This window comes from Ixodes scapularis, unplaced genomic scaffold (genome assembly GCF_016920785.2).
Source record: "Ixodes scapularis isolate PalLabHiFi unplaced genomic scaffold, ASM1692078v2 PGA_scaffold24__2_contigs__length_7659602, whole genome shotgun sequence".
Taxonomy (NCBI): domain Eukaryota; kingdom Metazoa; phylum Arthropoda; class Arachnida; order Ixodida; family Ixodidae; genus Ixodes; species Ixodes scapularis.
Genome location: NW_024609851.1, coordinates 6,377,452 through 6,404,137, shown reverse-complemented (window position 1 = coordinate 6,404,137; position 26,686 = coordinate 6,377,452). Strand labels below are relative to the sequence as shown.

Here is a 26,686-nt window from a genome sequence, read left to right as displayed (position 1 = left end):
AACCTTGGCGGTAACATGATATCGGAGGAAGGGCACGGCAGAACCTGAACCTGCGCCGCCCGTGAGCGCCAATACAACCGCCGCCGCGGTGGGCCGCACAATGCGTAGAAAATAAACGATACTTAAAAGAAAAATCCAATTGCCTGAGATTGTTTGCATTGGGGGGTTTTCAGATAGGATTGAACGACAATGTCAGGTCGATATTCTTTTTTTTTTTTACCAAAAGATATATTTTACTTGTTCAACTGCAAAAACATATTCAAACTTTTTTTTGCCGAAAATAAAATTTCTTTTAAGAAAAAAGATCACAGTCACTGTCGGTATACGCGCTCGTTTTTGCCACTTGCGTGAAACCTTATTTTTGGATATTTATAAAAGAACAACTGATGTTGTCTTAGGAGTAATATTTGTTTGTGCAGAGACTCTACCCAAAATAAAAGGAGGTAAACATGCATTATCGATTACGAAGCAATACAGTGCTTTATGAATGCGGATCTTAAAAGACTGCAAATTTAACATTTCTAAAATATTTTAAACGCGCGTGTTTATGTTCTTATCAATTGTCATTAAAATTGAAAATGATAATCTTACTAATAAAATACACTGAAATGTATCCAGGTTACTGATTTTGCAATAATTGAAAATTTAGTTTAAAATGAAGGCCATCGTAAGTTTTTTTGTTTTTTTTTTTACTTTTCATAGATCTAGGCTCATAACCTGCCCGATCAGGCCCTTCAAAAATGCCCTGAAATATTTTGTCTTCTTTTATTTATTTATTTTTATTTTTCAGGGTTTTAATTATACAGAATTGCCGTAACGGGAGAGGAAAAAGATAGGACGTTGCTGATTTCAAACAATGGCAAGCAAGGGGTCGAAAAGTGTAGGAAATCTGTGAAGAAAAAAACTAAGACAGGAGTTCATGAAATACAAGAATTCATACAAAAAATGACAGCTGAGCTTGAAACACAAATCAATTAAATACAGATTTCTCAGATCAGCGATATGCGGAGCCTACCATTCGTGGGGAGGCTGGGCGGCTGACGACCAGTATATAGTGATAAGAAATAACACATGTTTAAAGTGGTACAATTGAAACTAGTTTAATTATTCAAGATGTGTGCACACATTCGGAGCTTGTCGCGTGAATTCTTTCTACCGGACGCTGACCTGACTCGGTCATGGCGCTGTCCTGGCACTCCGAGAAGGAACACATTTTCCCCCATTTTGTTTGTAGCGATCACTGTTCGTTTCTTTTCCGTGGCACCACAAGCTCGCCACATCGATCTGCTTTTCCCAGCCATGCACTCTGAGAAAAAAGGGTATCCATAGTCCTCCCTAAGGGGAAAAACGGTCTTGTAACCTATATTCGTTTAGGAAGGGAGAAACCTTCGTGCCTGAAGTAGTGGAGCAAATAGTTCCTCCGTCGCCTGCATTTCATTATGGCGGCCCTGAATCGAGCTCAATAACGCTTAACGAGGACGCTACGTCTCTTTTACGGGACTAGAGGAGCAGCAAATAAAAGCGTAACACGAGCTTTAAGCGAACTGTGTTTATTTGAGAAGCAAGATTCCCCCCGCAGGTACAGAAACTTGCGTTTCGAAAGCAGTTACTCATTCTTCTTGTCGTAAGCACTGCGATGTTAAACAGAGACAACCTATATTGAGTTACTTCTCGCACTTTACGTCTTACCTTTGCTGTTCCTCGAGCCACAATTCCTTCGTCAACCGCACATCACGGAGCAATGGCAAACCAATCCGTGAAACCAAATGCCGCTCTCAAAAGAACAAACTCGAAGCCACTGTTTATCGCATAGTGTGAAAGAAGGTTAAATCGCTTGCCACCAGGTGGCAGGGTCAAGCACAATAATTGCCAGTAGCTAGGCTAGGTGGCGCTGGGTACCGGCCAATTTATGTTCTACAAAAAAATATTTTTGCTTCTTCAGGCAACCATTGCGCTTCGGGAACCACTGCTATACACATATGAACACTCATTACACATACTGAACATACGTGAACATGCATTGAGCGCATACACATACATGGCACATATAAACATCAATACAACTTCGTCGTTTTGAACGTACGGAATCTCTCGGTGACTGCTTAAGCAATAAAAATATTCTCAGCATGTTGTTTTCTTCCAGCGATGTCATGCTTCTGAGAGTATTTTGAATGGCTCAGGGGATGAACCTCTTATTAAAAGGTAAACGTTCGATCATGCCGTAATTATTTCAAAGCCAATAAATCAAGTCGCTTCAATGCGGTTCGAAGCCATGGGTTTGTTTCCCCACACGGCATGTCGTAGCCTGTATTTCTACTGTAGTGTTTGTTTTTCTATTTGTGCTGTTCGCGCAGGGCTAAAATCGCCGTCATGAATTAATCTCTTTAGAGCGGATATTCACTCAGCTGGAAGTGATGCTTCACGGGCAGGGAAATCGCTTTTTGATCAATTTGAATGCAGTCAAAGCCGGGACTCCCGGCCTGTGTTAAGTGGCGAGCTAGAAAACTTCTAGTGCTCATTCTAGCGGGTGATTAATACCCTGTCAGACGGGCTAGTTTAGTGTCACTACAAGCGAGTGCACTTCGCCCTTAGTGTCATTTCTGCGGTGTGCCACATGGCTTCTTCCTGAGGAACACACTTGGCTTGGAGTGAGTTTGACGAACTCACTTCGCTCGATCCAGTGCGTGGCATCGATAGGAGTGTTTCAACAGTAAAACATAACAACACGAAAACAAAAACGTGGAGTAAATTTTATTCTACAAAAAAATAAGAAATTCTTGAAAGAGAGGACATGTAGAAGAGTGGCTTTGCAAAACAAATAGTGGGGTGGACGTTGAGTTTGGGTTGATCTGAAGCAAGATTGGCGCCGCTGTGAATTGATAAAAGACGACAACAAAGTCACTCATTTCAAGGCTATCTTGGTTAGCGGAAAAAGAGATCCTACTTTTTTTTCAGCATGCAGCTCTTCGAGACAACACGATGATTATGATCTAATTCGGCAGCGTCAGGGCCTCCTTGCAGACTTCACTGGGACGAAGCGGAACGCCAAAGTTGGATATGCTTCATTCTTTATCTTGGCTTGCGGTAACCGATCAGAATCATCCAAATGGCGTAAAAATTGTTCATTAATGTAACGTTGTTTTAGAGCGCAGCTCTTTGGCGCCCGTTTCCGGGGGGAGCGGCATCGGCAAAACCGTGCGTTGCATTATCGGACGTTTCCCATAATGACATCACACGTGATGTCACGTGTAACGTAGCGAGGGTAAAATTTTCGTGCTTTATTTGACGGGAGAATTTTTCGCTAATTTTAGCGGGGAAGTTTTTTGCTAAATTTGGCTGGACGTTTCCCGTAGTGACGTCACACGTGACGTCACGCGTAAAATTGACCTGTGACGTTGCATGGGACATCACGTTTATCGTCACGTGTGACGTCACGAGAACAAAATATCCCCGCTATATTTGGCGGGAAAATGTTTTGCTAAGTCTGGCGGGAAATGTTTTTGCTAAATTTAGCGGGAAAATTTACCCTCATGACGTGACACGTGACGTCACACCTGAAATTTCACGTCAGGTGGATAACGTCAATTTAACGGAAAAATTTCGCGTCACGTCACACGCCAATTTAGCGGGAAAATTTCCCGGCTAAATTTAGCGGGAATTTTCTCCGCAAAACGTAGCGGGAAAATTTTCCCTAAATTTAGCGGGAGATTTAGCGAAAAGTTTCCTCTAAATGGAAGGGGAGCAGGAGAGGAGCATGGGAAGGTACGGAGGGAGAGGAGGGGCATACCCTCCCCCTGTATCCTCCTCTCCACCTCCTCAAGGGCTGCGTTCCAATTCTGCATTACAGAGAATTGTAAACGTCTTTAATTTTTTTTTAACGTGTATTTATTAAGGGGTCTCGGTGGCCGAGTGGGCTAGCGCACACCAGCTCGGAGCACGTGGAGCGAAAGCTCGCGCTGCAGAACCCAGGGATCCTGTGTTCAACCCCCACCCCGCCCGAAGAACACACTTTCGATGAAGTGAGTTCGGGGAGCACACTAATACCCCTGTCGGACGGGCTAGTTTAGTGTCACTACAAGCGAGTGCACTTCAACCCGTCGAAAATGGGCACGCAACATATTACAGTGCATACGCATTTTTTCATAAATAACTTCGTCGTCTTATTAGAAACACGTTACCACACATTGTTGCGCTAAGTCACGAGTTTTAATCCAAATTTAAATCCAATTTCATCATTACGATCAGCCATTAAAAGCCAGTGATACACGTCCGCACGCCGGTACGATACTCTGTTTCACCTTATGATGTACCGCAGAAAAGGCTACAAGCGCGAGCTCCTTGCTCTAGGGCATATCAAGGCGGCACAAGCTTTCGTGTGTTAAGAGTAGCTCCCAACGCTATGAGCTCGCGCATCTAGCCTTGTCTGCGATACAACATTAGGTGAAACGGAGTACAGATCGAAACGAGCAGAAGTAGGGATTGAACCCAGGATTCCTGGGTTCTACAGCGCGAGCCTTCGCTCCGCGTGCTCCGAGCTGGTGTGCGCGAGCCCACTCGGCCACTCGCCACTCGCCACAATGAAACATCATGGAGTGTGTGGAGGACGAGCTGGAGGGCAATATCCGCGATGTTGGACAGTGGAAGTGCATGTTTGGGGCACTTTTCTCGGTGAGAGCCGAACGCCTTTCAAATAAGAGGCAGCTGGACCTGGATGCCGACGGACAGGCAAGAATTTCAAGTGATATCGATCAGCAGCTGCAGGCCAATGCCTTCACCATAGCCACTCTCATGACTGACAACCTACCCAGGCAGCACAAAATCAACGGCCGGGCAATGGCTGAAGCATTTTGGCCAGTCACATTTCCTCCGGCCTAAGGCTGGTCAAACTACTATGCCCGAACATGGCTGTGGGCCTTGGCCAAAGACTTGAGGGGACTGGCTGTTGGAGGCTGGCCGATGACCTGTAGCAGGACACAAGCCGAAGGCTAGCAAATAAAGACCGGCCAAAGACTTTGGTATGGACAGAGGCCAAAGGTTAGCATCCGTGCACTGGCCAATGCCATGTAGCCGAAAGCAAGCCGAAGTTGCGCAACAGGACATTGGCCAATCACCTGCGATTGAAAGCTGGCCGGAGTTTAGAAAATGGAGGCCGGCCGAAGACTTTTGTCAGGACACAGGCTGAAGGTTAGCATCTGGGCACTGGCCAATGCCGTGTGGCCGAAAGCAAGCCGAAGTTTAGCAACAGGGCATCGGCCGGTGTCCTGTGATCAGAGGCAGGCCGGAGTTAAGCAACTGGGCATTAGCCGTACATTAGATGTCAGGTGCTAGGCGAAGAAGTTTGACCGGGCACAGGCCGATGACATGCAGCTGGACACAGGCCGATCCCTCGCAACTAATCATAGGCCGTAACTTTGCGATTGGGTGCTGGCCCTACAGCCGAGGTCGCACATTAGTGAGCGACTTGCAGTTAGGTGTTAGCCTTGCAATTAACTCATGGACGCACTGCAGAACAAGAGCCTGTGCCTGACATTTTGCCTGCACACTTTGCAGTAGCTGTGGATGCTGTATCAGTTAAGATCAACCACTTGAGATCAAATGTCGGGATGCACAAACTCACTGAGAACTGGTTTGTATTGTTAAAACAAAAAAGGCTGAGGATTTTCTGGGACTATTTTTATTTAACCTTTTCCATTTCTTCATCCTGCTTCTTGCTTCGCCCACCATCACGGTCGACAAATGACCACAGCCATCTCTTTGCGATATCTTGAACCGTCGCTTCGCTCAGGTCCGTATACTTCGCCTTGCTGGCAGCTGAGAAAATAAAAAGCATTGAGTTTAGACATAAAATTACAGTCAACAACGTTTGTTGAACTCGCAAAAACTCTCTACCAGTCTGACATACTCAGTAATTCGATATAGACCGACACAATGTTTACTAACAAGCCTGCGTTTGCCCACACCAGGTGTGGGCACTGCGCACGCGCAGCAACCGAATTCGAGTCAACTGAGGCTTCTGCGCATGCGCAGTGCCGTCGACAGCACCACCGCAGCTGCGTGACGTCAGGGAGGCGTGTGTGTCTATAAAAGTTCTAATGATTTTGACAACAAACAAGAACGCCACATTTAGGAAAGTTGTTTGCTCTCAAAGGAGCGTCTGTATGTCATGAGGGACGCGTCACGCGGATAGTCAGTAGCCGTTTCTTCATTTTTCAAGGTCTCACCCGCTCACCCTCTCCCCACACCCTTTACAGAAGAGAATTTTTTCTTCTCTTCCGGGTGGTCGACACGGCCTCTTGAAAGAGAAAAGCCAGCTTGCCCTACAAGCTGGCTTTTTTATTTCAAGCGGCCTCATAGCCAGCAGGCGCACTGGGGGAAAGCCAGCTCTGCAAGCTGGCTTTCCCTCAAGGGCTTGTCTCCATTGAGTGAAAGCCAGCTTGCAGAGCAAAACGGCGCTCTTGGTAGTTCAATCTACACATGGGTAGCACGCGACGTCATTCAAAAATCGCTACGATGACCACCAGGGAGGAGGGCAAGAAGAAGCTCGCCTCTTATCAGGGCCCCCTTTTGTGCCTCCCAAATCCGGTTCTACTCTACCACACACCAATTAGTCTTAGCTTCTCACTTGTGGGAATAAGATGCAGAAAATTGGTTACTAAGTAGTTGCCAGGTCGTTACTCACTCAGAAATTCTAGTTTTGCAGGCACCTCCTCTCTTCTTCCCCCCCCCCCCCCAAAGCATTTTGACCTGCTTCAAATATGCTGACACATAGGCCAGCACAAAGCAGACAGACCACGAGTGCTGCATCAGCATTCGGCTGGGGCTCGTGTTCTCACTGATCAGACCAAAAACTAGAGATGAAGCAAACATTTTCCAAACCTGAGGTCTGAAGAATTCAAAGATGCTAAACCTTTCTAACTTTGGCACTAACAAATATAACACTGAACCTATCATGTCGAAAAATTCGACTATTTTAGTCATTATTTCTCTACAGATTTGTCGAACTTCGAACCCGTGAAGTCCAAAAGTTTGACGAAGCTTAAACTTTTGATCTGAGGAACTGCGAACGAAACAGGATTCAATCGGTACCTACATGTTCAGAACACATAGCAACTGCTTCAACGCTTGAACCACGCTTGAACTGTGCAGATAACAATTGCTGTCGCAGGAGACTGACTCACAGCTCAAAGAGGCAAGCTAAGTGGCCGAGTGCCGACCTGCCCAGCAAATGCAGCAAGCTATCTGGTGGTAGCAACAGCTGTACCCATCTCTGTTTTCCGCAAGCTTTGTTTAAACTCAGTTAAACAGAGCTCACACATCAGAAAATTAAGAAATCACTCGAAACTGAAACTGGGACCCTCGTGCGATTTGAAGACTTCTAACTTTACAAACTTATACTTGGAACAAAACTCTTAATCTTCGAATAATTCTAACTTAAACCAAGAAATTTCAGATCTTCAAATATTTTTAGAATCAAAATTGCAAAAAAGAAAGAGGAAACTGTTGAACTCTACTTTTATCAACATCGAAAGCAACTTTGTAAATTCAAACCATGGCAATGTTCGAAAGTTGTTCACTTTGCAACCCTTTCTAACTCTACCAAGGACCCTGCCGAATGCAGATGCGGCACTCGTGTTCAATTTGTGCACTGCAGTGGCCTACCTGTGCACTGTCAAATTTGAAGCATGCAGGCCTTGAGATTTCAGATGTCTAGACCCCCTGGTGGCAATCAGTTCATCAAAGAATGTCTCACCGACAAATTGCTTTGTCGATAAAGACTGTCTGTTTCAGCAACCCATCTTGCCACATTTCATAGATAGCTTCCTTTTCATGACAGCCTTGAAATTGATTTTTGTTAACATGAATATCGCCAGACCTCTTTAGGATCGAAGCTCGGCCAACAGCACCCCATATCCGCCCTTTTGATTGCTAGCATAGCTTTCTAAAAAGGCTCACTGCAAGTTCAAGCCCAAGAATAGATTTATTTTCCCCTTGCAAAGCAAGGGGTGACTGCACAAAGCGCGGCATGTTTGGAATTGTAGCTTGCTATCACGGTGCAAATCAAACATAGCAACAGTTAAGGTTGCGTAATGAGTGTTGATAAAATGTGCACTGATGAAAATGTTGTTTATCAAACATGCTAGATAAAACGATAGCACCATGGGCATCCTGCTGAAATTGCAAGGCATTAATATGAGGTTACTAATGTTGCTTCCTCCAAGAAAAGTTTGAACTAGTAGCTAGCCACGGCTAGCATTCCGCATCGACTGCTATCTGTGGACTGGATGCCGTGAAATTACAAAATTACCTATCTTTGGTGGTGCATGCAGAGTTGCAGAAATTATTAAAAAGCAAGCAACGACATCACACTACAGCCAATCCCGATCCTCTGTTTACGTGCTCTTTAACAAGCCAAGATGTCATAAATGTTCTCACCCCTTCGGAGAAGTTCCCTGCATCCAGGTTGTGGTAGACGCGGCTCTCTTCAGCCCTGTAGGGAGCAGAAAAAAAAGACGGCCTCAAGTAAGCAGGAGTGCACAAGAGATAAAACCAAGAGCAAAATTGAATGTGTTCTAAAAGTGGGACCAGCTATATTAGCTTGAGATAGTTCATAATGAGCCCGAACTAACCTGATACATGATAAGCTGGCAGGACTGAACCTGAAGTAGAAGACATTCAAACACGAAAAAAGAGAGATGCTTAGACCGAATCAGAAAGAGTGAAACTGTTTTGTAGATACAGAAAACAATGCTACAAAAACTATAGGTATGTAAGCAGTGTTTTTTACAGTGTAGCCTTTGCAATGGCTCCCTGAAACAAAGGTAGGACTTATGAACTCTTACCCACATTTCTGACACTTCTCTGGCAATCCATTAAAAGGAATGCAGGACTGACGCTCCATTCATGCAGACTGCTTTTGTAATATCCTACCGCAAGAATGCACAACTCTGATGACAAAAATGTTTGGATTGAGGCCACATCTGTGGCCTCAGGCCTAGAGCCTAGAATAGGCCATATTGCTTAACCCAAAGCTACAGCATATCTAAGCACCATGTTCCCAAATGTTCTTGTGTTAGAGGTATGGTGAACAACTTTGGCACTTTTTTTATTTCTTATTTCAGAGTGCCATTTTCCGAGCTATCTAGAACAGCGAACAAAAAGCTCAATCGCATGGTCGTCTGAAATAAAAGCTTTCATAAATTTGTTTTTAGAGCCTTTTCAAAAGTTTGTACCAACACCCGGCCACCATTGCTTGCTCACATACTCTGAGCATGTAATGGACACGGCAGTTGCGTCAGCGTTCAACGTGAACTTAGGTCATATTGCAAATGAGCGCTCTGTCAGAGTTCGTCGAGGACTCGGATCCAATCACAGGCTTCGTGATTGGATTCGAGCCCTCGCCGTGTCGATTACGTGGTGTAAGTGAAAATAGATTATGTATATAATATTTGAAAGTATGAAAGATTGAGCCCAACAAAGTCAGAAATCAAAGACCACCAACAAGGCATTATAGACTACTGACATTTCTTGGGGACGCCATGGTCAACACCTGTTCACTTCATGGCTGAGAGAACTACCCTGGGCGCAGGCTGGGGACATTTTTGTCTGGAAGCTTCGTTGGACAGCTAGTGCACTAGTACCCAGTTACACGGGCGCTCTCAGCTGCCATTGAGTCCAACGACAGTCGAGTCCATCGCGATAAGCCAAAGTTACACGGCAGCGCCAACCGTCATTGAGCCGCTAATGACAGTTGAGTTCGACTGAGCTCCCCCACCTCAGTTCAACCGAACGAACTTCCCCAACGGAGGTAAATTGGCACCTGTTCGCGGGACCGCTGCCAGCAACCATTGTTTGTGAGGCACTTACTGTTTCGAAATGCAGGGGGAGGCGTCTAGAAAGAATCGTAGCAGCAAAATTCTCGGGAAGGAATAAATTTAGGCGTCCGAGCTGCCAATAATAGCATCCCGGCTAGCCGGCAAGATTCCAAACGAGCAAAAATGGCGGAGGAACCTGCTGCATAAATAGACAAATAGTAGTGGGGCACCCATCATAGGGGGCAGTAGCTTGCACCACCTAGCCTAAAATATGTGCAACCTAGCCCCTGAATCTGCTTTGGTACTCGTGTAAATGCCGCTAAAAAGCAACAAGGTATCAAACATATAGTATGATCTACTTAAAATAAATAAAACGTGTGTCTCCGAGTAAATTACTATAAAAATCAGACTGATCACACGCCACAAGAACCAGTTTCGTGCTAGCTTTAACTGGGTTCTAGAGAGTTGAGTTCAGTCAAAGTTGAGGCTGATAAATGTCGTAGACTCAACGATAGTTGAAAGTGTACGTGTAACTAAGGTAACTAGGGGACTGGCTTGCAAGGTTTCAAGGACAAGCAATTCTAACTGATGTGGTACAGTCTGCAGCAATATGAAATACCCACTCAGAGCGCATGGCCGAGGCGGTGGCCGAAAGGGGCGCAGTACATGATTCGGACAGTTCCATGTTGCTCAGAGGGGAGGCTCGCTCAAGGCTGAACCACTGTTGGTTGTTTCGGGCACTGCACAAAATTTTCCATCCAGAATTAAATGTTGCTAACTGATAGCTCTCAGCTGTCTGTATACATCTTTCGTGCTTTCATTCTTTCAATTTTAACTACTGAATTTTACAGTGTGCGTGCACTAACCAGACTGACCTACACTCAGTGATAAATCAAGATCAAAGAGCCAGGAAAACGAAGGTGGGAAAGGAGAAAACAGATGGGGTGTTGAAGGTGAGAGGACAAAAACCTCTTCTACCTTCAGTCTGCTTTCTCCTATCCAGCCTTCGTTTCCCTTGCCCTTTGTTACTGACCTGTTACTGACTATAACTATTTAGCAATTTTACAATTGCATAAGGAGCTAAAGTTATTCATGCAAGTTTTGATTCACATTGAGTAATAATTTATAATGGACAGCCTTATACCGGGACACACTCTTTCTCTTGAGGCATCGTCCGAAGAGTCGCTGTCCATATGGCCAGCAGGCCTCCTCGCCCTTTCCTGTCTTGGGGCTACATCCGGTCCGTCAGTCCAAATTGGGTGCTCAGGCAGCTGCGACCAGATGGTCTGAAGCGTGCTGCAGTGTGGCTGCATGAGAAACGATCATCTCAATTATACGCTCAATTAAAAAAAATCGCCAACCTAATGTAGGAGTGAAGAATCTTCACTGGGTGATTTGACCAAGTCAGTGTAATCTGTTCTTTCTCTAAAATTGCATTGAGGACGTGCTGCTTTTGCTTGTAAGGTGGCCAGTAGGAGACGACTTGCTCTAGCTTCCTCACCAGCCAACACTCCGAGACGACGTATGCGCTCCCTTCATCTAAAGTGCATGACGTGGTAGCTATAGAGAAAAAGTGTGGAATATGCATTCTACCAGAATATTAGAACCTATTTTAGACAGCTTGGGCAATGTTGGGGGCTCCGCCAGCAACCACTAACAAACCACTGCCAGATTTGTTTATTTTTGGATGGAGAAATCCGCTAAACAAATTTTTAAAAAAGGTACTTACAAATGCAGGTTTCTGATACAAGCATAATGCACTAAACTCACAAAAAACTGTAGCAGAGATCCAAAATAAATACATCTAGCAAAACAGGCACGTCTAGCTTTCAGCGAGACGCAAAACGTCTGCACTTGACCCGCAGCGCGTGACATCTTTTCGCCGCGCGATTTGAAAAAGGAGCTCACTGTCACTCACGAGACGCGACCACAGACTGAACAGTGAATACGCTACACTTAGGAGCGAAGCAAGAGGTCTGTTTAGGGCATAGGTTCATGATGATGTTGTTCAATTGATGTCGTGATGCTTCTGCTATCTATTTCAAGCCAAAATAAGAAGTCTTTAGCCACTTCACTGTCAGCCCCTGTTAATGTTGACACAGCAAGGCTGGGGTGCAAAGACCAGGCACCTAGCCGGGGGGGGGGGGGACCATTGGGCCCCCCCCGCAATCTTCCATTTTCCTGGGACCTCCTTCCCCCCCCCCCCTCATACAGCATTTTGTCATGGGTGGGCGCGCTCCTCCTCTCCTGCTCCTCCTCCTCCCTTTCCCCTCCCCTCCCCCCCCCCCCCCCAAAAAAAAATCCTGGCTACGTGCCAAGCAAAGGCCCCTGTCGAAACTTCACTGCCCAACTACTCAGCTGCTTTGTTGTAACGCAAATGAACTTCTGCACGAGAAACACCAATCGAAAGTTAGACATGATGATTGAAAACCTGAGACTGTGGTTAAAAAATGGAAGAGATGCTCTCTGTCACTTTGTCTTTCTACTATGGTGCCTGGAACGCGCCTCCGACTGGTGTGTTTACCGTGTCCAAAAAAGTGGTCCCTCGATTTCCGCCTGATGACGTCATAAAAGTGTCATGCTGTCGCTGGTCGCGAACCTGGTGGCGTCCCAATAGTTGTGGTGTATGTGGCGACGCCTGTTCTGCTGCAGGTCGCTCTCCACTGTGACAGTCCACGGAAGCTACAGCAGCTGCAAGTTGGGACGCCGTGACGACAGCGACACTCGCGTTCGCTTGTGCTTTTCGCCAGCATTTCTATGGCCAACCGCCAGGATCGCGACAGTCAACAGCATGACACTCCGGCTTCTGTGACGTCATCTGTTGCCACTTCGGGACCACTTTTGATGTATGGGCGGGATAGGACGCTAAACACACCAGTCAGACGCGATCCAGGCTCCATACTTTCTACATCACGTTTTTCCGTTTTCCAACCACAGACTCAGGTTTTCAATCGTCATGTATAACTTACACCAGCTCGCCCGCACTTTAACCGTTTTTTCATTGAAAGTTAGAAATAAACGAACTTCTGGGCGAGATCGAAACAATCGAAAGCTAACATTTTTGTAACGAGCAGCTGCAGACTGCCGCCGAAAAGCGGCGCGAGTGCAGTGCTGGGGGGTGGGTTAAGACACGCCTCCGTTATTCACTCAAATGGCGTTGTTCGCTAAAACGTCATTCACGCATATGATATAATTAATTACCAGTAAAAAATCAATTATAAAAAAAACATTATCAGTAAAATATTAATTATTAAAAAAAAATCAATTATCGGTTTAAATAAAAAATAAAATATATTTAATTTCAGCGATAATTGTCAAAAATAAAATGTGTAAATATCGCAAAAAGCCAATTATTACCACTAAAAAATCAATTATAAAAAAGAGCACTATCACTAAAACACTAAGTATAAAAAAAAAATCAATTATCGGTGGAAACAAATAATAAAATATACATTCATTTTCAGCGATAATTGTCTAAAAGAAAATGTGCAAATATCGCAAAAAGCTTGGGAAAAAAAAAAAAAAAAGTATACCCACTGGGGATCGAACCCGGAACTTCTGCGTGAGAAGCGGACACTCTACCACTGAGCTACTGCCGGCTCGGATATTTCTACTCTTACAATTCGTGTTATACAAGAAACAACATGCCAGTTCGGTGTTCGAGACAGTTTTTCTTCGTGCGTTTGTCATGACGGTTGCCGGCAAAATCCCCACTTCCCATTAACAATCATACAATCAGCAGAATCTATAAAGTGCACAAGAGCCGCTAACATGCCGCTGACATGCCGCCGACCGCCTGATTTTGCAATGACAAGCCAGTGGCCCGAGCTTCCCCGACCTTGCGAACCAAGCGGGCTGCGACGACAGCGTCATCACGCTCGCACGAACGGACGGGGCCGCCTTTCCGAAGCACCGCTAATGCAGAGCTTGTCAACTGAGCCGTTACTACTAACCCTATGCCCATTGTGTTCCAATCACTTTGCAAAACAAAACACCGAGTAGAAAATGGACTTACTCCTTGATCAGCGTATTCATGGCCTCTTGACTCTGGACGCCGCCGCGTGCTATCTTGGGTGGCTTGAAATGTGCACAAACCGATAACAAAGCTTCTCAAATCGTCGAACCTTGAACGCCTTGAACCGCTTGAAGTTGAACTAGGCCTGATGAGTCCACCATCAACCAGCTGCACCGGCCATTGCACCGGCATCAGCGCGACCGCGACACGATCGAGTGGATGGGTGAATAATAAAATTATAAGTTCTCTTTTTGCAATGGGAGGTAGTTCGCGCCACCTGGCGGACAACTATCACCGCGCAGGGAATCTAGTCAGATTTTCGGGGATTAGGACGAACATGAATATATTTTAATTAAAGCACCCGTCACTTCTCTTTTATGCAAGAGAGTCGCCAGTTTTCGTGTTCACCCTACGCAGTCGGTGTACAGGGTCGTGGGTATGCATAAACAAGTAATGGCGGAACTGGCGGAACTTGCTGGGACGAGATCACTTCCGGTCCACCTGCTTCATCTGTATGTTTGCTCGGTGAGCAGGAATGAGCAGCGCGCCTTTTTTTCTTTTTTTTTTTTTAGTTTTTCTCGTTGGAAAATCAGAAAAGGTATGTCGAAGACCGGACAATTGACCTTGGACCGGACCTAAGATAGATCGGTGTATGTTTCTGGACCTTACGGAGCCAAGAAGAAGCACCGCATCTCGTTTTATTTGGCCTCCGTAGCCAAAGTTACGTAACCCTATGTGCCGGGTCAGTGGAAATCTGTGTACACGTGAGACATTCAACGAAGTTAGACGCCCACAAATCAACCGAGGCATCGGCATGTGATTGTTTTGTGTTTTTCGTGCACGGGAGAGCGTTTGTGAGAACTGCATCGCATCGTCAACTGCGCGGCGTCGCGGTGAGTGTTCGAGCTGGGCAAAGCGAGACTACGCTACGCCTGTCGGACGTAGTTGAAGGAAGGTGCGCAGGATTGTGCAACTGGTGCTCGATCGTGCCGTGGAAGAAGAAGCGGTGCGTTTTCGACGACGTGTAGAGATATCGTGATCGGGACAAAGCCGTCGCACTGTGTATAGTACGATTGTGCCGTTCGTTCCCCTCAAAAAGCTAGCGGCGTGTTTTCGACGACGAGTGGAGGTCTCGTGATTGTGACAACGTCGGCCTACCACGGCGGGAAGTGTGATTCGTTCGATAACGTTCTTTCGTTGTCTCGAAGAGTCGGATATGTGTTTTCCTCCATTTTTCCACCCAATATTTTTAACCATGGCTTAGTTAGGAGAGCTTTTTTTTTTTTTGTTTGTTTGTTTTTTTGCTCTGCACGCGCTGCCATTAGCCCAATGTGCTTCTTTTGTAGCCATTTGACGACGTCCTTACTGCTACCAGTCACCTTGAGGTTTCCTCAGGTGGAGAGAGACCCGATTTCTGACCGTGATTTCACCCAATATTTTGTGACTGTAGCTTATATAATTTGGTTTTTAAGTGATAGAACTTTTCTGTTATATTTGATATAGCAATACTGCCAGCCAGGTTTTGGTTATGAAATACATGTGCTTATTGTGTGTTTGTTTTCAGGTTTTCTTGTTTTATCTTGGCCAGAAATCTGACTAAAGAAAAGCTGTTGTTATGAAGAATTTTGTAATTGGCAAAAGAATACCAGAGAAAGCTTTTTTTCATATTCTGGTTCATTTTTGTTGTGTACAACAAGTCCAGAATTCACTGCTCTGTTAAAGGCACAGTCATTTTTTAATGTTTTTGCATTTTGTACATATAATTTGTGTTCAAATAATAAAATATAATTTTTATCCAAATGAAGTTTTCTGAGCCAATTTTATAGTATGGAACGCGCCACGGCCTGGATTCCTCAAGTGTTAATCCCTTCTCCCAGTCTTACCTGGCCTGGGCAAACATGTAGCCACCTACATGTGACCAGACTTAATATTTGCAGAACAAGTGGAAGTCATTGCTTACCAAGCCTGTGGCTTGTATACTGTATTGTAATGGGCAATGTAATGCCAGAGAGGATTGGTGGTCCTGAATAAAAGCAGCACTCCGCATACCCATGTTCTATGGGACACTTTTTTTCTTTTGTTGACCAATTTGAAACAAGCCAAATAGGGTGACCATCTTTCGGATTGGTGGCCTGGGATAAAAGGAGCGGTCAGTACCCAGTCTTCTACCAGACAGTTTTTTTCATCATTGAATAAGTTACTGCCAGTCAACACTGGTCGGACATGTGCTGATGATGTTTTTAGGACTGGTGGCCGGGGATAAAAAGTGTGGTCAGTAGCCAGGCTTCTACTGAACACTTTTTTGTCTACGTTGACCAAGTTGCTGCCGGTCAACATTGGCCGGAAAGGTGCTGAGGACATTTTTAGGACTGGTGGCCGGGGATGAAAAGAGTAGTGAGTCCCAGGCCTCTACCGGACACTTTTTTGTCTTCGTTGACCAGGTTGCTGCCAGTCAACATTGACCAAACAGATGCTGAGGATGTTTTTAGGACTGGTGGCCGGGGATGAAAAGAGTAGTGAGTCCCAGGCTTCTACCGGACACTTTTTTGTCTTCGTTGACCAGGTTGCTGCCAGTCAACATTGACCGGACAGGTGCTGAGGATATTTTTAGGACTGGTGGCCGGGGATGAAAAGAGTAGCGAGTCCCAGGCTCCTACCGGACACTTTTTTGTCTTCGTTGACCAGGTTGCTGCCAGTCAACATTGACCGGACAGGTGCTGAGGATATTTTTAGGACTGGTGGCCGGGGATGAAAAGAGGGATCAGTACTCTGCCTTCTACCGGGCACTTTTTTGTCTTCATTGACCAAGTTCATGCCGGTGAACATTGGCCGGATGAGTGCTGGTCACCTTTTTGAGGCGGGTGACCAGGGAGGAAACAAAGACTTGGCGGCCAAGCCCTTCCCGAACATATTTTGGTGATTGGTTGCCAATGGAAAAACTAAGACTCTGTGGCCGGGGACTTAATAGTGATCTTTTGGGGACCTTTGGCCAGCTGCTTTCCAGTGGCCGGGCTGGCCAGGCAGGTGCCGAGCAAAAATCAGGCATTGGCCAGTGTCGGGCCAAAATTTTGTGCTGCCTGGGTACCCGTGATCAGTTGACAACGGTGGACTTTCCAGAGGAACGAACGGTCGTTCGAAGACACCTCGCCCCATTTGGGCGAGTTCTACTTCAAGAAAGCCTTTCGCGTCTCTCCTGCCACTTTCAGATTCCTGGTGGAGTCGTGCAGGTGCCTCCTGGCCTTCGTCGGCCGTCGCGCAGGGGCCAAGGCTGGAAAATAGATTCGCCGCTTGTTTTTCTGCAATGCACTACTTTCCTGCCAACAGAAAACAAGTGCGCATCTAATATTAGTCCTATCAAAATAATACTATTTTTACCGCAGCGTTAATTTCTTCTATTATTTTAACTCATTGAACACTGCTATCGAGATTACACACTTTGTCTACCGGAGCGAGCGTAGTATGCTCCCCAAACTCACTTCATTGGAAGTGTGTTCTTCGGGCATTGCTGGGGATTGAGCTCAGGATCGCTGGGTTCTCCTTCTCCAGCGCGAGCTTCCTCTCCACGTACTCCGATCAGGTGGGAGCTAGCCCACTCGGCTTCGATACCCCTTAATAAAGACACGTTAAAAAAATTGACGTTTGCAATTCTCTGAAATGCCGAATTGGAGTAAGCTCTTGAGGAGGAGGGAGGAAGGGTACGAAGGGGAGGGTATGCCAGCTGCTCCCCCTCCCGACCCTCCCATCCTCCTCTCCTGTTCCCATCCCACTTAGCGTAAAAATTTCGCTAAATTTCCCGCTAAATTTAGTGGGGAAATTTTCCCACTGAATTGACGTGTGACATCACATGACACGTCATCTGAAATCTTAAGTGTGACGTCACGTGACGTCACACGGGTAAAATGTTTCCTCTAAATTTAGCGGAAAAATTTTCCGCCAAACTTAGCAAAAACTTTTACCGCAAAATTTAGCGGGAAAATTTTAGATGACAGGTCATCTAAAATTTTAAGTGTGACGTCACGTGACGTCACACGGGTAAAATTTTCCCTCTAAAATTAGCAGAAAAAATTTCCGCCAAACTTAGCAAAAACTTTTACCGCAAATTTTAGCGGGAAAATTTAACCCTCGTGAAGTCACACGTGACGACACGCGTGACGTCACGTGTGACGTCATTTTGGGAAACACCCCCTTAATGCAACGCGCGGTTACGCCGACGCCGCTCAACCCAGAAATGGGTGCCTACGAGCTGTGCACTAAAACAACGTTACATTAATTAACGATTTTTATGCAAATTGCATGATTCTGATCGATCATCGCAAGCCAATATAAAGAACGAATCATATCCAACTTTGGCGTTCCGCTTCGTTCCACGGAAGTCTACGAGGAGGCCCTGACACTGCCTAATCAGATCATAATTATCGTGGTGTCTCGAATAGTTACATGCTGAAACAAAAGTAGGCTCTATAATTCGCTGCGGACCAAGATAGCCATGAATGACTAACTTTGTCGTCGTTTTTTATCAATTCAGCGCTCCGCTAATCTTGATTCAGATCAGCCCAAACTCCGAGTCCACCCCACTATTTCGTTTTTGCAATGTCACTCTTTTACATGTCGCTTTCACTAATTTCGTTTTCTTTATAAAATAAAACTTACGCCACGATTTTGGTTCCTGTGTTGTTATGTTTTACTGCTGAAACACTCCTACTGATTCCACGCGCTCGATTAAGCGAAGTGAGTTCGTCAAACTCACTCCAGGCGAAGTGTGTTCCTCAGGAAGGAGCCGTGTGGCACACTACAGAAATGACACTAAGGGCGAAGTGCACTCGCTTGTAGTGACACTGAACAGGCCCGTCTGACAGGGGTATTACTTCACTATCTGGAACAGAACACCGGTTACCAGCACACTGGTTAGCAGTGTTCAAAGAGTAAAAATAATAGAAGAAATTAACGCTACGTAAAATTAGTAATATTTCGAGAGGAGTAATATTAGATGCGCACTTATTTTCTGTTGCAAGAGAGTAGTGCATTGTAGAAAAACAAGCGGCTTATCTAGTTTCCTGCCTCGGCCCTTTCGCGTCGGCCAGCGACGTCCATGTTTTTTTTTTTTTTTTTGAAGAAGCAGTCGGGTGAACGCATTAACGGCTCCTTTCTTCTTTAGACCTGTCTGCGAGCTCGTGACTGCGACTGCGACGTGTGCATCGACATGAAGCCTGAAAAAAAGAACGGACAAGGAGCACCATGGACGGAGCAGGAGACTTTTGCATTGATTAGGCTGTGGGAGGACCACCTGGGAGATCTGCGGCGCACGAAGAGGGATGCTAAGGTGTACGCCGCCATTGCTGAACAATTGTGTGCGATAGGCTTCAAAAGGAGCACGAAAGAAGTAAAAAAAAAGATCGAGAACCTAGGGAACAAGTAGCTCATCTAGAGCGACTCCAACACTCAGCCTCCGGACGACAAATCCTAGAGATGATCGGCTCAGATATCAGAGCCCTTCCCCCTCTCCCGGAGGTTGACCCCCCATGGAGCGACGATGTGTGCCTCGTGGACGATCGACCAGTACCAAGGGGAGCCGGGCCCAGTCGCCCTGGCAAGCAAGCTTGCCAAGTGCGACAGCACTGCAAACTCGTCCAAGAGTGGACGGACACCAATGAGAAGCTCGCAGTATACACTGATGCGGCTTTCGTCTCCTTCCCTAAACCGATTTGCTCCGCTGCGGTTGTGATTCCCCGCCTAGGAATCACCATGGCCGAAACATTGCCCGGCGGCACATCGGTCAAGGGCGGAGAACTTGGAGCTATCCAACTGGCACTGCGCACCGTCATCGAGAAGGAAATCCGACCGACACACCTACAGATTTTCACTGACTCTGCGGCTGCATTAATAGAATGTCGCTCTCGCCACTCCCCGAACAAGCGAGTTAAGGCAATCCGAAGGATGGCCTCCGACCTAATTACAGCCGGTACAACCATCAAAGTGTCCTGGATACCTGCCCACGCAGACATTCAGGGCAACGTACAAGCTCACTGCATGGCCCGCGCGCATCTGGATTCCCCCCGCGAGCCAAGTAGTGTGCCAAGTCACCTACAAGAACACGGGTACTCGCTCCCGCCTGAGCTTGGCGACGATGGCGAGGACCCAGACTACGACCCTGAGGAGGCAAAACAGCTCGTTAAAGAATCCTCAAGACAGACCCTGAGGGCAGCCCTGACCCCCTGCGTAAATCCGCTCCCGAGCGGAATGGGCAGGGGATAAACGGTGCTGCTCCGGAGGATAATCACAAACACCACATGCACACCGGCACGCAGGACGCATTGGACCAAGCCACCTACATCACCCCATTGCAGCTTCTGTCAAGACCCCAGCCTTCTTGCCGACCAAAGCCACTTACTCTGGGACTGTCCGGAGCTGGAAGAGATTCGCCGAAAACACATACCACCAGACGTATCCAGCATGGAGGAATGGGTCCATCCTCAGGGCCCTCCCGACAAACGTCGGGCAGTTATGACCACGCTCTTGGATTTCATCCACTATGCGGGGCTCACCGCCTATCTATAACCCCCCTCAACCCCTCAACCCCTTCCCTTGGCCATAGATCCAGGCTTGTAAGCCACCGATCTCAGCCCCATTCTCCCTCCCCCAAAGGCCAATAAACGCTTTCTGAACTGAACTGAGGGAACAAGTACATGTTGGTGTTGCTTTTTCTATGAAAGTTTCCTCTTTTTTCAATCTCACGTAATAGTATTATGACGCCAGTTTCTTTGTGTCAATATTAAGATCATTACAGAGCAACCCGATTTCGTGGGAAACGATGCATGGCTTGCACACGATGTTACCTCTTATTGCTACTGTCAATGCTTCGTGACCTGAGAGTGTACTTTGATAGCTATTTTTCTTTTAGCTGCCATGTCACTCTTTTGTCTATTCTGCAGTTGGAATGCTAGGAAAGATAGCACTTTTACACAGACACATCGTGAGTCCCGTTTGCTTGATTTGCTTTTTACAGCGAAGCTATTTTGTGGCTAGGGTTCCGTGGAGTTTTCGTGTGCGTGACCGAACACTGCACGTTCGCACCGCCGCACGCGCACGCCCTTCCCCGTATAAAATATTCGAAGTAAATAACCAAGAAAAAAAAGCGCTGACGAACGCGCGTGCAAGATGCCATTTGGTTTAGGCTTTTGCTTTAGAACAGTTACTGTTGCAGACGCAGGCACGTGCGGTGCGTGGCATCCATTCCCTGTTTTCTCCTTGATGCTTGGGTAATTCACCAATAATTCTATTCAGTAGATTAGTTATCAATAGGTACCATTTTCAAGATCAGTAGACTCTCAGGTAGATAATAAAGGTTTCTCAAAGATTTGCCGCTGTTCGACCCGCGTCGGCCATGTCTACGCTCGCACCGCCCTCTTCACAGCAACAAACAATAATGTTATCTTTATTTAACCCTGGAGGGATGCGGCACCACAAGAAGGTGATTGGCCGATACCTGAGGCTTATGGTGCCGCACTACTACAACTTTTATGTACCGAGATTTAAATCTATCTGCTCGTAACAACAAAAATGCAGACATGCATGAATAATTTCAGTCATAAAAATCTCGATGTTTTTTTAAGCCTAAATGCGAATTTCAAATGCAAACTGGTCAAGATGATTCACCATCTTTAGTTGTGCATGTTTTCTATTAGTATGATTGTCATTTGCATATTTATTATTTATAGTTGAGCAAGTTTTATGTACGTATTTCTATTTTTACTTGTGCCACATTACAGGTTGCTTATCGACACAGAAATAAAAACATAATGATGAGTTATTGTCTACTTTGCTTATAGGCTTCTTAGCCGGAAGAAGACAACAGGTGAAGGGGGAATAACGTGGAGATTCTACTGGGACCTGCACCGTTTCCTGGGCTCCTTACTGGCAAACGATGCCAGTCTCACGGAGGAGTCCGTATATAGCGGAGGTGACTCCGTTGAGCATGTGAGTACATTCCTGTAGCAACCACTTTTTTAGGAGCACACAAACCCACAGAAATATCAACTTATTGTGAATATAAGGGTAGATTGCTTGGCTAGTTGGTTGTTCAACGACATGAATAAAAACACCACAAAAGGACAGGACAGGCGGATGCTAGCTGACAGCTAAAATTGCTTGCAGGCAGATGGCTCCAAACCCATTGGTCTAGTGGGGCCGCTCTGTACTGCACTTCATCTGGACGAGTTTTTCCCAGTAGGGAGGGGCATCATGTGAATCTTGCATTGCGCCGCATGGGGCACAACGTACAACTTTACTTTACGAAATTGGAAAACAGGTTCCTGTTAAGCGTTAATATTGATGGACATATTTTCCCAGCTTTGATGCACACATGTATTCTTCTAGGTTTTTAATGAAATGGTCAGCGGGAACTCAAGCGAGGTCGGAGAGCGGTCCCTTTAAGATGGTCTCACCAGTGAGCCTGCATCACCTGGATCGCAAGCCCCAGCTGAAGAGTTGCCAAACTCATCACCCTCTACACCCACGCCAAGACAGAAAGCAGCGGAGAGGCCAGCAAAGCCAAAGAAGTATCAGGCTTTACACGCAACCTTCTTGGCGCAGCTGCTCGAAGAACAGCGGCAGCTGCGCTATTTGCAGGAAAAATCTCGCGAAAAAGAACTGGCTATACGCGAACGGCAGCTAAAGCTGCTAGAGCGTGCAGCAGAGAAGGAAGATCGTTTGATCGACGTCCTCACTCAACTTCTGACGAAATAAAGCAAAAGCCTCACAGCTTCACACCACTGTGGAATTTATTTGTTCGACTGCATATATGTCGATGGTCTGTGTTGTCAACTGGCCTTCCTTAAACGACTTTTGTTTGGGCTAGTTGGTTCTTACTAGACATGATTAAAATAGCGCAAACTTGACAAGGACAACAAAGAAGGCACACGTACAACAGGACTGGCGCTTTTTAATCAAAGCGCCAGTCCTGTTGCACGTGTGCCTTCTTTGTTGTCCTTGTCAAGTTTGCGCTATTTTAATCATGGCCTTTCTACTTGCGCCTAGTGTAGGGTGAGCCGCTTCCAGATGCGTTGTTAACTGGCTGCTGTAGCTGCTCCCGATCCACGCTGATCCCGTTTCCAGAAGTAGTCTGCCAGTGCGTCTCTGACTTTTTCGCCTCACCCATTACACACGTCAGTGTTGCGAGCCGGATGTGGATAGAAAGAGTCAAGCTCACGTGCTTCGTGCTCCCACTGCTGTTCACCTTTGTCTCTGAATTCCTCGCAGATGTTATGAAGTACACATGCGGCCCTAATTGCTCGCTTTGCGCTTTGCAGGTGGCAATTTATTCTCTTCATAATAAATCTGAAGCGAGCTTTCAGTCTGCCAAAAACATTTTCGGCTACTCTTCTCGTCTTTGAGAGGCTGTAGTTGAAGGAAGCTTCCCGTGTCTGGCTAGCACGTGTGTAGTCAAAGGGAATGCTTTGTCGTACACGATAACTGACTCTACGACAGTACCTTCAATCACTACCACAGGAGACCGGAAGTGATCACCGTCAACAAGTGTGCACAGTCTTGAACGTCCGTACACGTTGGCGTCATGGCACCTGCCGGGGCTTCCCAAGTTTATGCACCGGAAACGGTACCGGTGGTCAACCAACGCTAAAAGGATGATACTATACCTGTGTTAAGAAAGAAAAGAAAAAAAGAACAATAAGCATAAAGGCGGCATGTTTCAGAAGTAATAAATAGAGTTTAAAATTATTAATTCCTGTAGGAAAAAGAAGCACAGCTTAATTATTTTTTTACATCAACTTCAAAATAATTACCATGACTCAGGAGCACTACACCTATGCTTATTTTTTTAATTCAATTGGATGATGTCAGTAAGCACTTCATAGCAAGGGCCCCTCATTTCAGTTCCAAATTCCTAAATATATCGCAAATTGCAATCTGTAGGCCAATATTTATCTCAGCAGAAAAGTAATGCGGGAAAAGCATAAAGAGACACCTACCACCCCTTGTAGTTGTAGTAATCCGTTGCATGCTCCTTGGGTGGCGACACTGGAAAGTGGCAGCCGTCCAGGGCGCCGACAGCGTGCGGGAATCCAAAAACAGCGAAGAACTCGCGCATATGTGCCGTCATCTCGTCCGAACGCACCATCCGGAGTAAGACGTTTTCCAGCTTTTGAATCACGGCATCGTAGAAGTTTTTATACAGCATGTGCACGGTTGAGCGACCAATTCCGAACAAGTGCGCGATTGCCCTGTCTTCGGCGCTCGAGCACAAACGGTACAATCCTACTGCCACTCGCTTCTCAAGGGAGATTGGCTCCCTCATATTGGTTCGCTCTCGCTCCAGGAGGCACCTGCATGACTCCACCAGGAGTCTGAAGGTGGCAGGAGAGACGCGAAAGGCTTGCTTGAAATGGAACTCGCCCAAATGGGGCAAGGTGTCTTCGAACCACCATTCGTTCCTCTGGAAAGTCCACCGTTCTCGACTGATCACGGGTAGGTGGTCGGTCATGAGAGCGGCAATGGTGAAGGCATTGGCCTGCAGCTGCCTCTCATCTGAAAGGCGTTGGGTTCTCACGGAGAAAGTGCCCCAACCACGCGCTTCCACTGTTCAACATCGCGGATATCGCCCGCCAGCTCGTCCTCCACACACTCCATGATGTTTCGTTGTGGCGAGTGGCGAGTGGCCGAGTGGGCTCGCGCACACTAACTCGGAGCACGTGGAGCAAAAGTTCACGCTATAGAACCCAGGATACTGGGCTCAATCTCCGCCCCTGCCCGTTTCGATCTGGACAAGCGTCGTACCGGCGTGCGGTCGTGCATCACTGGCTTGTAATGGTTGATCATAATTATCAAATTGGATTTAACTTTGGATTAAAGCTCGTGACAGTGCAACAATGTGTGGTAACGTGTTTTTAATAAGACGACGAAATTATTTATGCAAATATGCGTATGCACTTTAAGATTTCACGGGCCCATTACTTTACCTATCGTCATTACCATCATTTTGGAGTGACACTAAGTGTTCCCGTGTTGCGCCAACACACTTGGAGTGTGTTTCGACGGGATGAAGTGCACTCGCTTGTAGTGACACAAAACTAGCCCGTCTGACAGGGGTAGGGCAGTTTCTCCAGGAACAGTAGTATATTCGATCAGCAAAATAAAGGGTAGTTTCGTTTATTTTACTTAGTATTCTTTTTTGATGTTAAAGTTCCACACTAAATATACGTACTTTCTGTCATAATTTTGTACTGTTTAGTACTTTCCCCAGAGCGCAATCGCTCTCGGGGTGGAGACAGCCGACAGTCTAATTGGCCACCGTACGATAGGACCTTACTGTTCAGACCACCGTTCCAACCTGACTATCCGCACGTCAATCAATTACACATAATCCCTCTAGTTGTCTCAAGCTCTTTAATGTAAAGCGGAATGTCAACCTGTGACACCCCGCCCCCTCCGATCACGGCCCGACCAAACGGCATCAATGCTCGACAGTTTACGTCATCTCATCTTGTTGTTACACTACTGATACGCGGACACAGGGTCACATCGGCGATAATTCCAGTCTTCTTTTCACAGCCCACAACACTGCCATCATGATGTTGCTGTTATGTTGCTGACACGCAGGAATACAAAACCACGTTGAACGCCGATTGGCACTCGGGATCGGGAAACAGAACCAAATTCAGCACGGAAGGCACCCAGGCAGCCGACAGCAATACCTGCCTGTCTTGGACACAGTTTCTGCGATTTTCATAACGTCGAAATCGTCGACGAAGTTCCGCGCGGTCCCGCCTCCGCGTGGATCCAGCAATCCGAAGACGCCCACTTTACCCAGTTTACGTAGCGCTTCTGGAACTGCTCCGGAACTTCGCTCTTTCTAGCGGCTTCGTTTTCTCGTTTGAAAAAATAAGTGATAAAAAACATCAATGCAACCGAAATCGTCTGCACGTTAGGACTAAACGGCGGAATTACAGAAGGCCTTCGCTGCCGCTGAAGCTCAATCAACTAAACAACATTTATTAAATAACGTGCGCGACGTGCTCGAAAAACGAAACTGAAAGACGATGAGTCGGGAGGGCGAAAGCTTCCACCCGTCTGCCTGGAGAAGGAGAAAAACGCTTTGTTCCTCCCTTTTTCTCGTGTCCGCTTGGGGGCGCGTCAGTAGAAGGCAGTAATACGCGCCGTCGCTAACTTTTACCTAAATCGTTTCTTAAAGTGTAGGACACTACTTTTGGAAGTATATCTTTTCTGCGTCTACTGTTCTTACTAAAACAGCTGTGGTTGCGAAGTGTCGGACCGCGCACACTGCCAGAAGTGACAGGACGGAATTCCATGCACAACGGAAACAGAGTCCCACTCCTTTGCTTTCATGTCCCTGAACGCTTTTACGTCAGCTTTCGAGAGGTGGGTTAGTTTCACGTTCGGTAGTTTACGGTTCAGTGGATCAATCGTCTCTGACGCCGACTTGACCACCGAATTGGTGGGCCGTCGGTGGAGCAGTAGAGGAGCGCCATGTCGCATGAAGACGGACTGAATGAAGAAGTTGGCGATTTCCACAGGAGTCCTGGACGGAAGGTCTTCTGTCTAGGCGCACCATTTTAGATAATATGTGACTACGATTATCCAATGGTTTCCCATTGTCGACTGCGGAAAGGACCAAGTATATCCCTTTTAATCTGCTGCAACGGTGCAGTTGGTGGAGGAATTGCCTGCAGGAGACCTCCTGGCTTCGTCGCCTGTGTTTTGCGTTGCGTTGCCGGTTGTTGAGGTGCACGGTTTTGGGGAGCTTGGGCCAGTAATACTTTTCACGAATACGGGCCAGTCTACGGCAGTAACCAAGGTGTCCTGGCATGCTTGAAATATCTCTCGAAGG

General features: G+C 46.5%; 1 pseudogene; it reads right to left on the bottom strand.

Annotated features, from left to right (window-relative positions):
• Positions 1–22,889: 22,889 nt before the first annotated feature.
• LOC115314757 lies at positions 22,890–24,136 on the bottom strand (annotated as a pseudogene).
• Between the last annotated feature and the right edge of the window lie 2,550 nt (positions 24,137–26,686).